We start from the raw sequence: 13,761 nt of genomic DNA, 5'->3' as shown, positions 1-13,761 counted from the left end.
AGACCCAGAGGGATGGTATGGGGAGGGAGGATGGAGGAGGGTTCAGGATGGGGAACACAGGTATACCTGTGGTGGATTCATTTTGATATATGGCAAAACCAATACAATATTGTAAAGTTAAAAAATAAAATAAAAAATGTATATATATATATTTTTTAAGTCCTCTATTACTTCTTTAATTTTCATTATTATAACCTACTACTACTTTGAAAAAAAAAAGACCCTATTTTTTAAAGCAAACTTCATATATATATATATATATATATATATATAATAATTTTTGTGACTTTGTTTTTTTTTTTTTTAAATATTGTGTTTTTGAGACTCAAAACTCTACTTTAGATTTTTAATCTTTGTTTTTTTGTATTTGTTATCAACTTTGTACCTTTAAGAACCCAATCTTCAGTACCCATTTTTACTTGGGAGCAAGATTACCGGTTTGACTGCTCTCTCCCCCTTGGGACTCTCCTTTTTCTCCACCAGGTCTCCTCTATCTGCTGCCTCCCCCTTCTCTTCTCTACCCAACTCTGTGAATCTCTTTGTGTGTTCCGGACTGTGGAGAACACTTAGGGAACTGATTACTGGCTGGATCTGTCTCTCTCCTTTTGATTCCCATTTTATCCTCCTGGTCACCTTTGTCCCTTCCTCCCTCTTCTCTTCTCTGTGTGACTCCGTGAACATTTCTGAGGGGTCCAGACTGTGGAGAGCACATAGGGAAGTGATTACTGGCTAGCTTGCTCTCTCCCCTTTTGATTCCCCCTTTATCCTCCTGGCCACCTCTGTCTCCTTCCTCCCTCTTCTCTTCTGTGTGTAACTCCATGAACATCTCTGAGGGATCCAGTCTGTAGAGAACAAATAGGGAAGTGATTACTGGCTAGCTTGCTCTCTTCCCTTTTGATTTCCCCTCTTCTCCTCCTGGTCACCTCTATCTCCCTCCTCCCTCTTCTCTTCTCCCTGTAACTCTGTGTACCTCTCCGGGTGTCCCTCACTGTGGAGAAACTTTTCATCTTTGACCTACATGTTTTATCATTGTGCTGTATAGATGGAGAAGTCTTGAGGCTACTGTAAGAATAAGACTGAAAACCAGAGGCAGAAGGCTTAAGTCCAAATCCTGAGAACACCAGAGAACTCCTGACTCCAGGGAACATTAATCAATAGGAGCTCATCAAATGCCTCCATACCGACACTGAAACCAAGCACTACCCAGGGGCCACCAAGTTCCAGAGCAAGACATACCATGCAAATTCTCCAGCAACACAGGAACATAGCCCTGAGCTTCAATATAAATGGTGTCCAAAGTCACTCCAAACGCTATGACATCTTATAACTCATTATTGGACACTTCATTGCACTCCAGAGAGAAGAAACACAGCTTCACCCACCAGAACACTGACACAAGCTTCCCTAACCAGGAAACCTTGACAAGCCACCTGTCCAACCCCACCCACAGTGAGGAAACTCCAAAATAAAGAGAACTCCACAAACTGCCAGAATACAGAAAGGCCACCCCAAACACAGCAATATAAACAAGATGAAGAGGCAGAGAAATACCCAGCAGGTAAGGAACAGGATAAATGTCCAGCAAACCAAACAAAAGAGGGAAGAGATAGGGAATCTACCTGATAAAGAATTCCAAATAATGATAGTGAAAATGGTCCAAAATCTTAAAAACGAAATGGATTTACAGATAAATAGCCTGGATACAAGGATTGAGAAGATGCAAGAAAGTTATCAAGGACATAGAAGAAATAAAAAAGAATCAATATATAACAAATAATGCAATAACTGAGACCAAAAACACTCTGAGGAAACCAACAGTAGAATAATGGAGGCAGAAGAGAGAATAAGTGAGGTAGAAGATAGAATGGTAGAAATAAATGAAACAGAGAGGAAAAAAGTAAAATGAATTAAAAGAAATGAGGACAATATCAGAGACCTCTGGGACAATGTTAAATGCCCCAACATTTGAATCATAGGAGTCCCAGAAGAAGAAAACAAAAAGAAAGATCATGAGAAAATACTTGAGGAGATAATAGTTGAAAACTTCCCTAAAATGGGGAAGGAAATAATCACCAAAGTCTAAGAAACCCAGAGTTCCAAACAGGATAAACCCAAGGCAAAACACCCCAAGACACATATTAATCAAATTAACAAAGATCAAACACAAAGAACAAATATTAAAAGCAGCAAGGGAAAAACAACAAATAACATACAAGGGGATTCCCATAAGGATAACAGCTGATATTTCAATTGAAACTCTTCAGGCCAGGAGGGAATGGCAGGACATACTTAAAAGTGATGAAAGAAAATAACCTACAGCCCAGATTACTGTACCCAGCAAGGATCTCATTCAAATATGAAGGATAAATCAAAAGTTTTACAGACAAGCAAAAGCTGAGAGAATTCTGCACCACCAAACCAGCTCTCCAACAAATGCTAAAGGATATTCTCTAGACAGGAAACACATAAAGGGTGTATAAACTTGAACCAAAAACAATAAAGTAAATGGCAACAGGATCATACTTATCAATAATTACCTTAAACGTAAATGGGTTGAGTGCCCCAACCAAAAGACAAAGACTGGCTGAATGGATACAAAAACAAGACCCCTATATATGTTGTCTACAAGAGACCCACCTCAAAATAAGGGACACATACAGACTGAAAGTGAAGGGCTGGAAAAAGATATTCCACAAAAATAGAGACAAAAAAAAAGCAGGAATACCAATACTCATATCAGATAAAATAGACTTTAAAACAAAGGCTGTGAAAAGAGACAAAGAAGGACACTACATAATGATCAAAGGATCAATCCAAGAAGAAGATATAACAATTATAAATGTATATGCACCCATCATAGGAGCACCTCAATATGTAAGACAAATGCTAACAAGTATGAAAGGGGAAATTAACAATAACACAATAATAGTGGGAGACTTTAATACCCCACTCACACCTATGGATAGATCAACTAAACAGAAAATTAAAAAGGAAACACAAACTTTAAATGATACAATAGACCAATTAGACCTAATTGATATTTATAGGGTATTTCACCCCCCAAAAATGAATTTCACCTTTTTCTCAAGCACACACATAACCTTCTTCAGGATAGATCACTTCCTGGGCCATAAATCTAGCCTTGGTAAATTCAAAAAAATTGAAATCATTCCAAGCATCTTTTTTGACCACAATGCAGTAAGATTAGATTTCAATTACAGGAGAAAAACTATTAAAAATTCCAACATGTGGAGGCTGAACAACACGCTGCTGAGTAACCAACAATCACAGAGAAAATAACAAAATAAATCAAAATATGCATAGAAATGAATGAAAAGGAAAACACAACAATGCAAAACCTGTGGGGCACTGTAAAAGCAGTGCTAAGGAGAAGGTTCATAGCAATACAGGCGTACCTCAAGAAACAAGAAAAAAGTCAAATAAATAACCTAACTCTACACCTAATGCAATTAGAAAAGGAAGAAATAACCCCAGGGTTACTAGAAGGAAAGAAATCCTAAAAATTAGGGCAGAAATAAATGCAAAAGAAACAAAAGAGACCATAGCAAAAATCAACAAAGCCAAAAGCTGGTTCTTTGAAAGGATAAATAAAATGGACAAACCATTAGCCAGACTCATCAAGAAACAAAGGGAGAAAAATCAAATCAATAAAATTAGAAATGAAAATGGAGAGATCACAATAGACAACACAGAAATACAAAGGATCATAAGAGATTTCTATCAGCAATTATATGCCAATAAAATGGACAACGTGGAAGAAATGGACAAATTCTTAGAAAAGTACAACTTTCCAAAACTGGACCAGGAAGAAATAGAAAATCTTAACAGACCCATCACAAGCATGGAAATTGAAACGGTAATCAGAAATCTTCCAGCAAACAAAAGCCCAGGTCCAGACGGCTTCACAGCTGAATTCTACAAAAAGTTTAGAGACGAGCTAACACCTATCCTGCTCAAACTCTTCCAGAAAATTGCAGAGGAAGGTAGACTTCCAAACTCATTCTATGAGGCCACCATCACCGTAATACCAAAACCTGACAAAGATGCCACAAAAAAAGAAAACTACAGGGCAATATCACTGATGAACATAGATGCAAAAACCCTTAACAAAATTCTAGCAATCAGAATCCAACAACATATTAAAAAGATCATACACCATGACCAAGTGGGGTTTATCCCAGGGATGCAAGGAATCTTCAATATCTGCAGATCAATGTAATACACCACATTAACAAATTGAAAAATAAAAGCCATATGATTATCTCAATAGATGCAGAGAAATTCTTTGGCAAAATTCAACATCCATTTATGATAAAAACCCCCTAGGAAGCAGGACTAGAAGGACCATACCTCAACATAATAAAAGCTATGTATGACAAACCCACAGCAAACATTATCCTCAATGGTGAAAAATCGAAAGCACTTCCCCTAAAGTCAGGAACAAGACAAGGGTCCCCACTCTCACCACTACTATTCAACATAGTTTTGGAAGTTTTGGCCATAGCAATCAGAGCAGAAAAAGAAATAAAAGGAATCCAAATTGGGAAAGAAGTAAAACTCTCACTGTTTGCAGATGACATTATCTTCTACATAGAAAACCCTAAAGACTCCACCAGAAAATTGCTAGAGCTAATCAATTAATATAGGTAAGTTGCAGGATATAAAATCAACACACAGATATCCCTTGCATTCCTATACACTAATAATGAGAAAATAGAAAGAAAAATTAAGGAAACAATTCCATTCACCATTGCAATGAAAAGAATAAAATACTTAGGAATATATCTATCTAAAGAAACAAAAGACCTATATATAGAAAACTATAAAACACTGATGAAAGAAATCAAAGAGGACACTAATAGATGGAGAAATATACCATGTTCATGGATGGGAAGAATCAATATAGTGAAAATGAGTATACTACCCAGTGCAATCTATAGATTCAATGCAATCCCTATCAAGCTACCAACAGTATTCTTCACAGAGCTAGAACAAATAATTTCACAATTTGTATGGAAATACAAAACACCTCGAATAGCCAAAGCTATCTTGAGAAAGAAGAATGGAACTGGAGGAATCAACCTGCCTGACTTCAGGCTCTACTACAAAGTCACAGTCATCAAGACAGTATGGTACTGGCACAAAGACAGAAATATAGATCAATGGAACAAAATAGAAAGCCCAGAGATAAACTCACGCACCTATGGACACCTTATCTTTGACAAAGGAGACAAGAATACACAATGGAGAAAAGACAATCTTTTTAACAAGTGGTGCTGGGAAAACTGGTCAACCACTTGTAAAAGAGTGAAACTAGAGCACTTTCTAACACCATACACAAAAATAAACTCAAAATGGATTAAAGATCTCAACGTAAGACCAGAAACTATAAAACTCCTAGAGGAGAACATAGGCAAAACACTCTCTGACATACATCACAGCAGGATCCTCTATGACCCATCTCCCAGAATATTGGAAATAAAAGCAAAAATAAACAAATGGGACATAATTAAACTTAAAAGCTTCTGCACTACAAAGGAAACTATAAGCAAGGTGAAAAGACAGCCTTCAGAATGGGAGAAAATAATAGCAAATGAAGCAACTGAAAAATAATTAATCTCAAAAATATACAAGGAACCCGTGCAGCTCAATTCCAGAAAAATAAACAACCCAATCAGAAAATGGGCCAAAGAACTAAACAGACATTTCTCCAAAGAAAACATACAGATGGCTAACAAACATATGAAAAGATGTTCAACATCACTCATTATCAGAGAAATGCAAATCAAAACCACAATGAGGTACCATTTCATGCCAGTCAGAATGGCTGTGATCCAAAAGTCCACAAGCAATAAATTACGGAGAGGGTGTGGAGAAAAGGGCACGCTCTTACACTGTTGATGGGAATGCAAACTAGTACAGCCACTATGGAGAACAGTGTGGAGATTCCTTACAAAACTGGAAATAGAACTGCCATATGACCCAGCAATCTCACTGCTGGGCATAAACACTGAGGAAACCAGAATTGAAAGAGATATGTGTACCTCAGTGTTTATCGCACCACTGTTTTTAATAGCCAGAACATGGAAGCAACCTAGATGTCCATCAGCAGACGAATGAATAAGAAAGCTGTGGTACATGTACACAATAGAGTATTACTCAGCCATTAAAAATAATACATTTGAGTCAGTTCTAATGAGCTGGATGAAACTGAAGCCTATTATACATAGTGAAGTAAGCCAGAAAGAAAAACACCAATACAGTATACTAACCATATACATTCAATTTAGAAAGATGGTAATGATTAACCCTGTATGTGAGAAAGTAAAAGAGACACAGATGTATAGAACAGTCTTTTGGACTCTATTAGAGAGGGCGAGGATGGGATGATTTGGGAGAATGAAACATGAAATATACATTGAAACATGCATATTATCATATGTGAAACGAATCGCCAGTCCAGGTTTGATGCATGATACAGAATGCTCGGGGCTGGCGCACTGGGATGACCCAGAGGGATGGTATGGGGAGGGAGGTGGAGGGGGTTCAGGATGGGGAACACATGTACACCTGTGGTGGATTCATGTCGATGTATGGCAAAACAAATACAATATTGTAAAGTAATTAACCTCCAATTAAAATAAATAAATTTATACAAAAAATAATAATAATTAAAAAAACCCTGAATGAACATTTGGGCCAACCCAATAGAATGACTATCAGGGGTTTGTTTTGGGGTGTGTGTGTGTGTGTGTGTGTTTAAGCTATTCTAATCAAATCCTCTGTTACCATTTTTGGGAAGGAATACAACTTGGGGTTTAACTTCCTCTGTACATATCTTCATGTGTAACCTAAGAACTTAAGAGTAATCCGGAAGTTCTTCAGTATTCCATGTTTTGATCACAACTGGGGGGAAAATTTTTTTTTTTTTTCAATTCAGTACTTTTCTAGTAGATAAACGAAAGATGAGCCTTGGGAGAGAATCTTTAAATGTTTTGCTATCGAGAAAATTTTTCAGTAAATTTCTACTGAAAGCAAGAAGCTAAGAGAAGGTTCCACTTGCCTGCCAGGGAGGAGTAGCAGAAGGCATGAGCAACATGACCATGCCAAGTGCCTTTCCAACAATTTCTGGATGTCAGTCTGCTCTGTGATAACATGCATATGGAAGGGCCCACCATGGGAAGAGGGGAGAGGAGGATAGAAAATGTTTTATTATAGCCGTGTTCTTGCATTGGGAGAGGGAGATGTTTTTCTGAATTTTGCTTCTTAGGGATCAGCAAATAAATCCTTTGTCAAAAACATGGGGAAAAAAATGAGCAACTGAATAGACATTTCCTCAAAGAAGAGATGTGCTCTTTGGTGAACACGTGCCCACCATTACTAATCACCAGAGAAATACAAACCAAAACAACTGAGATATCACCTCAGGCATCTTAGAATGGCTATTACTAAAAGGTCAAAAAGATAAAAAATGTTGGTGAAAAAGTGGAGCATAGGAAACTCTGGTATACAGTTGGCAAGATATAAATTGGTACAGCCATTCTGGAACACAGTATGGAAGGTTCTCAAAAAAACACAAAAATAGCAGTACTGTGTGATCCAGCAATCTCCTTTCGGGTATATAACCAAAGGAATTGTCATCAGGATCTCAAAAGATACACTCTTGTGTTCACTGCACCATTAGTTATCACAATAGTCAAAATATAGAAATAAACTAAATGTCTATCAATGGATGAATGAATGAATAAAGAAAATTTAATGTATATGTACAAGGGAGTATCACTAAAGCTTAAAAAAAAAAGAAGGAAATCATGCAATTTACAACAACAGTATACTAGGTGAAAAATAAACCAGACACAAAGACAAATACTGCATCATCTCATTTCTGTGTGGGTTCTAAGGTAGTAATATGCAGAAGCAGAGAGTAGAATATTTGTTTCCAGGGGGCTCGCAAAGAAATGAGGTAATAGTCATAGGGTACAAAGTTTCAGTTATGCAGGATAAATAAATTCTCAAGATCTGCTATACAGCTTGGTGCTTATAGCTAACAATGCTTTTTTGTATACTTAAAATTTGTTGAGGCAATCGTGTCTTGCCACACATAAAAAATATTAATAAAAGAAACTTTGTGAGGTTTTGAATATGTTTATGACCTTGATTGAATTGAAGGGTAGCAGAATATGCTGTCCAAATTTTGACTGTAGATATTTAGAACATGCCAAGCCCAAATATGCTGCTTTGGTATACTGATTATTTTGATCTTTATGTATTTGAAAAACACCTAATTCAGGGAAAAGCTTTCTCTGAATTCTCTGTATCTGCCTAAAGACAGATCCTTTAAAATAACTCAGCTGTCATAAATCTCCTTTCTGGGAGTTTCATCAACCAGGGAAGATTGACTCATCACAGGAAGGAGACTAGACGTGGATACCACAGCCAGACAAACTTTGTCACAAACCATCATACTTCCCATGTATTATTCTGAATATCCATTCATCTTTCCAAAAAAATTCTTTTACTCTCTTCTAAGATGCCTCATCTTTTGTCCCCTTTCCCTATTAAAATAGTATATAATCCTGAATTCTAAGCCACCACTTTGAATTACTCATTTTCCCCTGGATATCTCCCAAAATGCATATGGCATACATGTTAATAAACTACTGTTTGCTTTCCTTTTGTTAATCTCTTTTATTATAGAGATATCTGATAAGAATTCTGAGGGTAGAAGTAAAATTATTTTTCATCCCCTGTAGTGGCGATGGTTTCATAGTAGTTAACATGTGTGCATGCATAGTGGCTAACTCGTGTCTGACTCTTTGCAACTGCATAGACCATAACCCACCAGGCTGCTCTGTCCACGGAATTTCCCCAATAAGAATACTGAAGTGGGTAGCCATTCTCTCCTACAGAGGATCTTCCTAACCCAGTGATCAAACCCACGTCTCCTGCATTGGAAGGCAGATTCTTTACCACTGAGCCACCTGGGAAGCCCTCATAGATATACACAAACTCAGCAATGTCTATACATTAAATTTGTATAGCTTTTTTCATATCAATCATATTTCAGTATTTTTTAAAGTTCAGATCAATATAATTGGTTTTAAGAGCTTTCACATGTATATGACCTTAAATGTATTCCGCAGTTAGAGAAAAATTATTACCTTTTGGTTGAGAGGTAAGTTTTAAATTAGTTTTATGAATAAAAGAAAAAATAGAGAGCTACACATACTTATGCTCCATTTCTGAAAACAGGCCTATCTGAATGATGCAAAGTTATCATTTCTTTGCTTTCTGAGGACAACAGTTTGAAGGCCAAGATCAAACCTTAATCATCAATATAATCCCCCCTCAAGAGTGCTCATTCATAATTTATGGCATAGTATTTTCCCTCAAGTAATTGTTCTGTAAATATTTGCAAATAAATTATTAAAATTTAAAGTCAAGAAGAAGAAGAAAATGATGAATGATATCTTGGGTAGAATGTCAAAATGGGTAAATAGCAAAACTTAAATAAAAGACAGCCACTCACAGATTTGCCCAGATAGTCCATAGAAGTGAGAACAGATGGATACAATTTTTTTTCTTTTTTTCAATGAAAAGGAGCTCAAGAATAGGTCTTCTTTTTATGGTAGCATGTAAACTCACACATACTCATCTGCATGTTTAAATTGTACACTTATTGTTTCTCATGTGACAGAATCATTCCACATGTATTAATTTGATGCTTGTAATTAATTTCTATAGGAGAGAGAGCCCACCCCTTATATAATCACATCCTACTAAACAATCCATTTCTTCAAAGAAGGTTGTTTTTCATTCCAAATCAAATTGCTCCCTCCCTTCATTTGACATTGTTTCTCAGTACTTTCCTAGTCAAGTCACAAAATGACTTTATCACTGGGGCTTCCCTGGTGGCTCAGACAGTAAAGAATCTGCCTACAATACAGGAGACCCAAGTTCAATCCTTGGGCCAGGAAGATCCCCTGGAGAATGGAACGGCAATGCCTCACCCCAGTATTCTTACCTGGATAATTCCATGGAGAGAGGAGCCTGGTGAGGGTCACAAAGTATTGGACATGAATGGGTGATTAACACTTCATTTGACATTACCATATATTACAGAGATTTTAATTATAGCAATTTTAACATTTTATTTAACTTAGTTTTTTAAAATATAAATTTATTTATTTTATTTGGAGGTTGATTACTTTACAATATTGTATTGGTTTTGCTATACATCAACATGACTCCACCACGGGTATACACATGTTCCCCATCCTGAACCCCCCTCCCAGCTCCCTTCCCATACCATCCCTTTAACTTAGTTTTCAACTACATGTTTTTTAACTATTTATTCCTTGGATACAAAGATGAGCCTTGAAAGCATTTATATTAACATTATAGTTCATTGCATGTTGAATGAATGATGAAATTTTGTTGAATAAATGAATGGGGAAATTCTTTTTTTTCTTTTAAGTTTAAGGCAAAAATTTTAGCTTATAGTTAGAAGAACAGATGTGAACATCAAAAAATAAGGTGGCTTAGGTAGAATGTTCTACTTTCATAAACTAAATTGAGAAATATATCAGATCAGATCAGATCAGTTGCTCAGTCGTGTTTGACTCTTTGCGACTCCATGAATCGCAGCACGCCAGTCCTCCCTGTCCATCACCAACTCCTGGAGTTCACTGAGACTCACGTCCATCGAGTCAGTGATGCCATCCAGCCATCTCATCCTCTGTCATCCCCTTCTCCTCCTGCCCCCAATCCCTCCCAGCATCAGAGTCTTTTCCAATGAGTCAACTCTTTGCATGAGGTGGCCAAAGTACTGGAGTTTCAGCTTTAGCATCATTTCTTCCAAAGAAATCCCAGGGCTGATCTCCTTCAGAATGGACTGGTTGGATCTCCTTGCAGTCCAAGGGACTCTCAAGAGTCTTCTCCAACACCACAGTTCAAAAGCATCAATCCATCTTCACAGTCCAACTCTCACATCCATACATGACCACAGGAAAAACCATAGCCTGGACTAGACAGACCTTTGTTGGCAAAGTAATGTCTCTGCTTTCGAATATGCTATCTAGGTTGGTCATAACTTTCTTTCCAAGGAGTAAGTGTCTTTTAATTTCATGGCTGCAGTCACCATCTGCAGTGATTTTTGAGCCCAGAAAAATAAAGTCTGACTCTGTTTCCACTGTTTCCCCATCTATTTCCCATAGACAATGATTAATTTAGACAACTATAACAAAGAATATGTGTTATCACTCCTAGTGTTAGACAACATGCTTCTTCTATTAATAGTTCTTTACAGACCCCATGAAATCTTAGCCTTCAGTAGAATTCAAGAAATATTTTGCTTTATACCTGGTAGATGAAAAGAGATTTGGATGGAAGAAAGCATTTGAGGAAAAAGGAGAAAAAAGATGGTAGTGTGTCTCTTTTCTTGATCTCACATATATCAAATTTGAGCATCTTGGATTGAGGAAGGAGGGCCCCAAACTTTTAGAGTTATAGAAATACTCTGAGTCTCTGAAAGCTGAAAGTGTTAATCACCCAGTCATGTCCGATTATGTGACCCCATGAATTGTAGATCACCAGGCTCCCCTGTCCATTCTCTTCTCCAGGTGATCTTCCCAACCCATGATTCAAACCTGGGTCTCCTACATTGCAGGCATATTCTTTACCACCTGAGCCACCAGGGAAGCAGTATTTAAATAAGGCCATGTGTCATCAGGTGGGCAAGAAGCCCTTTTCCTCCATTGAAAACTCTGCATCATTCTGACCCTCCAAGGAAGAAATGTCCTCAAAAAATTGGGAGACAGCTCCCCTGCTGGCATTTCAGGATAGCAAGCTGCTGTGTGGTAAAGCTTTCCATAAGCCAGGGAAGCAGGTGTGGGCAAGTGGAAGCTGAAGTAAGAGAGTAATACCGGAGTAACACAACGTGAAGACTGCAGCTTATAAATTCACAAATGGGTATATGTGAAGAATTTGTCTTATAGGACACTGAAAGGGAGAGCTTGCCCACACCATCATATAGGTCAGGGCCATCAAACCAAGAGTCATTTGAGTGGACAAGAGATGGAATTGCCAAGCAATTTTGAGCATTCAGCTGAAATTGGAAACAGTAAATCTGCCCCATCTGACAAAGTTATGTAGTGTTTTGTTTTGTTTTTTTTCCAACAAAGCTCAGGAGTGGAGAAAAGTTTTTGATTAGAGAGATCCAGTTTGGGAGTGTGTTATATGAAAGCAGCAAAGCAGGAGAAGGGAACTGAAGAGAAACATGACCTGAACATGACCATTTAGTTTGGAAAATAAAATCAAGAAGCAAATTTTAATCTAAAAATATACGAAGGGATTTAAACACTGAAATGGATGAAAAAATATATTTAGTGGAGACAAGTTTGCTATCAGATAGAGGGATTTGAAATTAATGATATAGAATATAGTTCAGTTCAGGGAAATAATAAATCCTGACTGTGGCCTCAGGTGTTTACTGAAGAAAAATAAAGTGAAAGTTATTGCTATAGAAGAGATTAAGAAATTGTGAAAACAATTGAAGTTATCCAGGATAAGGCAAGAATGGGAATAAAATAAAACAAAGTGAGTCAGATGTATATTCTTCCCAGAAGGCAGAAATTTGTCCACATTTTTAAAAAATGTATTGATGAAGAAAAATTAACCCTGTTTCAAATAATTCAAAAATCCCATTCATTAATCCATTCCCATTCAATGAAACATTTTTTATTTACAGAATGGTACTATTGGGTATATGGGCTTCCCAGGTGGTGCCATGGTAAAGAACCTGCCTGTCAATGCAGGAGACGTTAGAGACATGTGTTCTATCCCTGGGTCAGGAAGATCTTCTGGATAAAGGAATGGTAACCCACTCCAATATTCTTGCCTAGAGAATCCCATGGACGGAGGAGCCTGGTAGGCTATAATCCATAGGGTCACATAGAGTTTGAAATGACTGAAGCAACTTAGCACATACACACACACACACACACACACACACACACACACACACACACACTATTGGGTAAATAGTAGACCACCTTCAGGGCAACACAGATATCTGGGATCCTTTCTAGTCCTTGAACTATTGACAGGATTTTGCTGCATCTGACTGGCAGATGGGGGAAGAAAAAGAGTGAAGAGGTTAGGTTGAGATGGAGGAGGTATATTTCACATCTGTTTACTTCTCTGGCTGGAATTCAGTTGGTTCTAAGTAATTTCAAGAGAGTTGGGAAACTTAACATGGTTGTATACTGGAAAGAAAACAATCTTATGTGTCTCCTTTACTGTCAATACTTCCTTTTTGGTTGTCAATATGTAGGGTTTTTTCCTCACACCAAGGAATTCTGAGACCACAATTCCTGCCCTACAGTTCAGTTCAGATATGACACTATCTGCCTGGAGTTAGCATCACCTGCAGGTTAAGGATTCAGTCAACCTCATCACTCCATTTCAGAACTCATTTTCTAGACCAAGTTGTTACATTTGTTTCTGAGCGGCAGGTTGTCAATTGGAGGACCCTCTCCTCAGGTTCCATTTCTTTGCTAGAAGGTCTTGCAGAACCCAGTACTTACTAGAAAGAGTTCACTTACTAAGTAACTGGCTTAGAATAAAGTGTTAAATGCAAGGTGGAAGAGTAGTGTAGAGTAAGGTATGTGGAAATGGGCTCTGAGTGCCCACACCCTCTCCCAGTACCTTCATATGGAGCTTCCATCCATCCTGTTGAGT

Source organism: Bos indicus x Bos taurus, chromosome 6 (assembly GCF_003369695.1).
Source record: "Bos indicus x Bos taurus breed Angus x Brahman F1 hybrid chromosome 6, Bos_hybrid_MaternalHap_v2.0, whole genome shotgun sequence".
Taxonomy (NCBI): domain Eukaryota; kingdom Metazoa; phylum Chordata; class Mammalia; order Artiodactyla; family Bovidae; genus Bos; species Bos indicus x Bos taurus.
The sequence above is the reverse complement of the archived record's forward strand: the minus strand, read 5'-3'. Positions refer to the sequence as shown.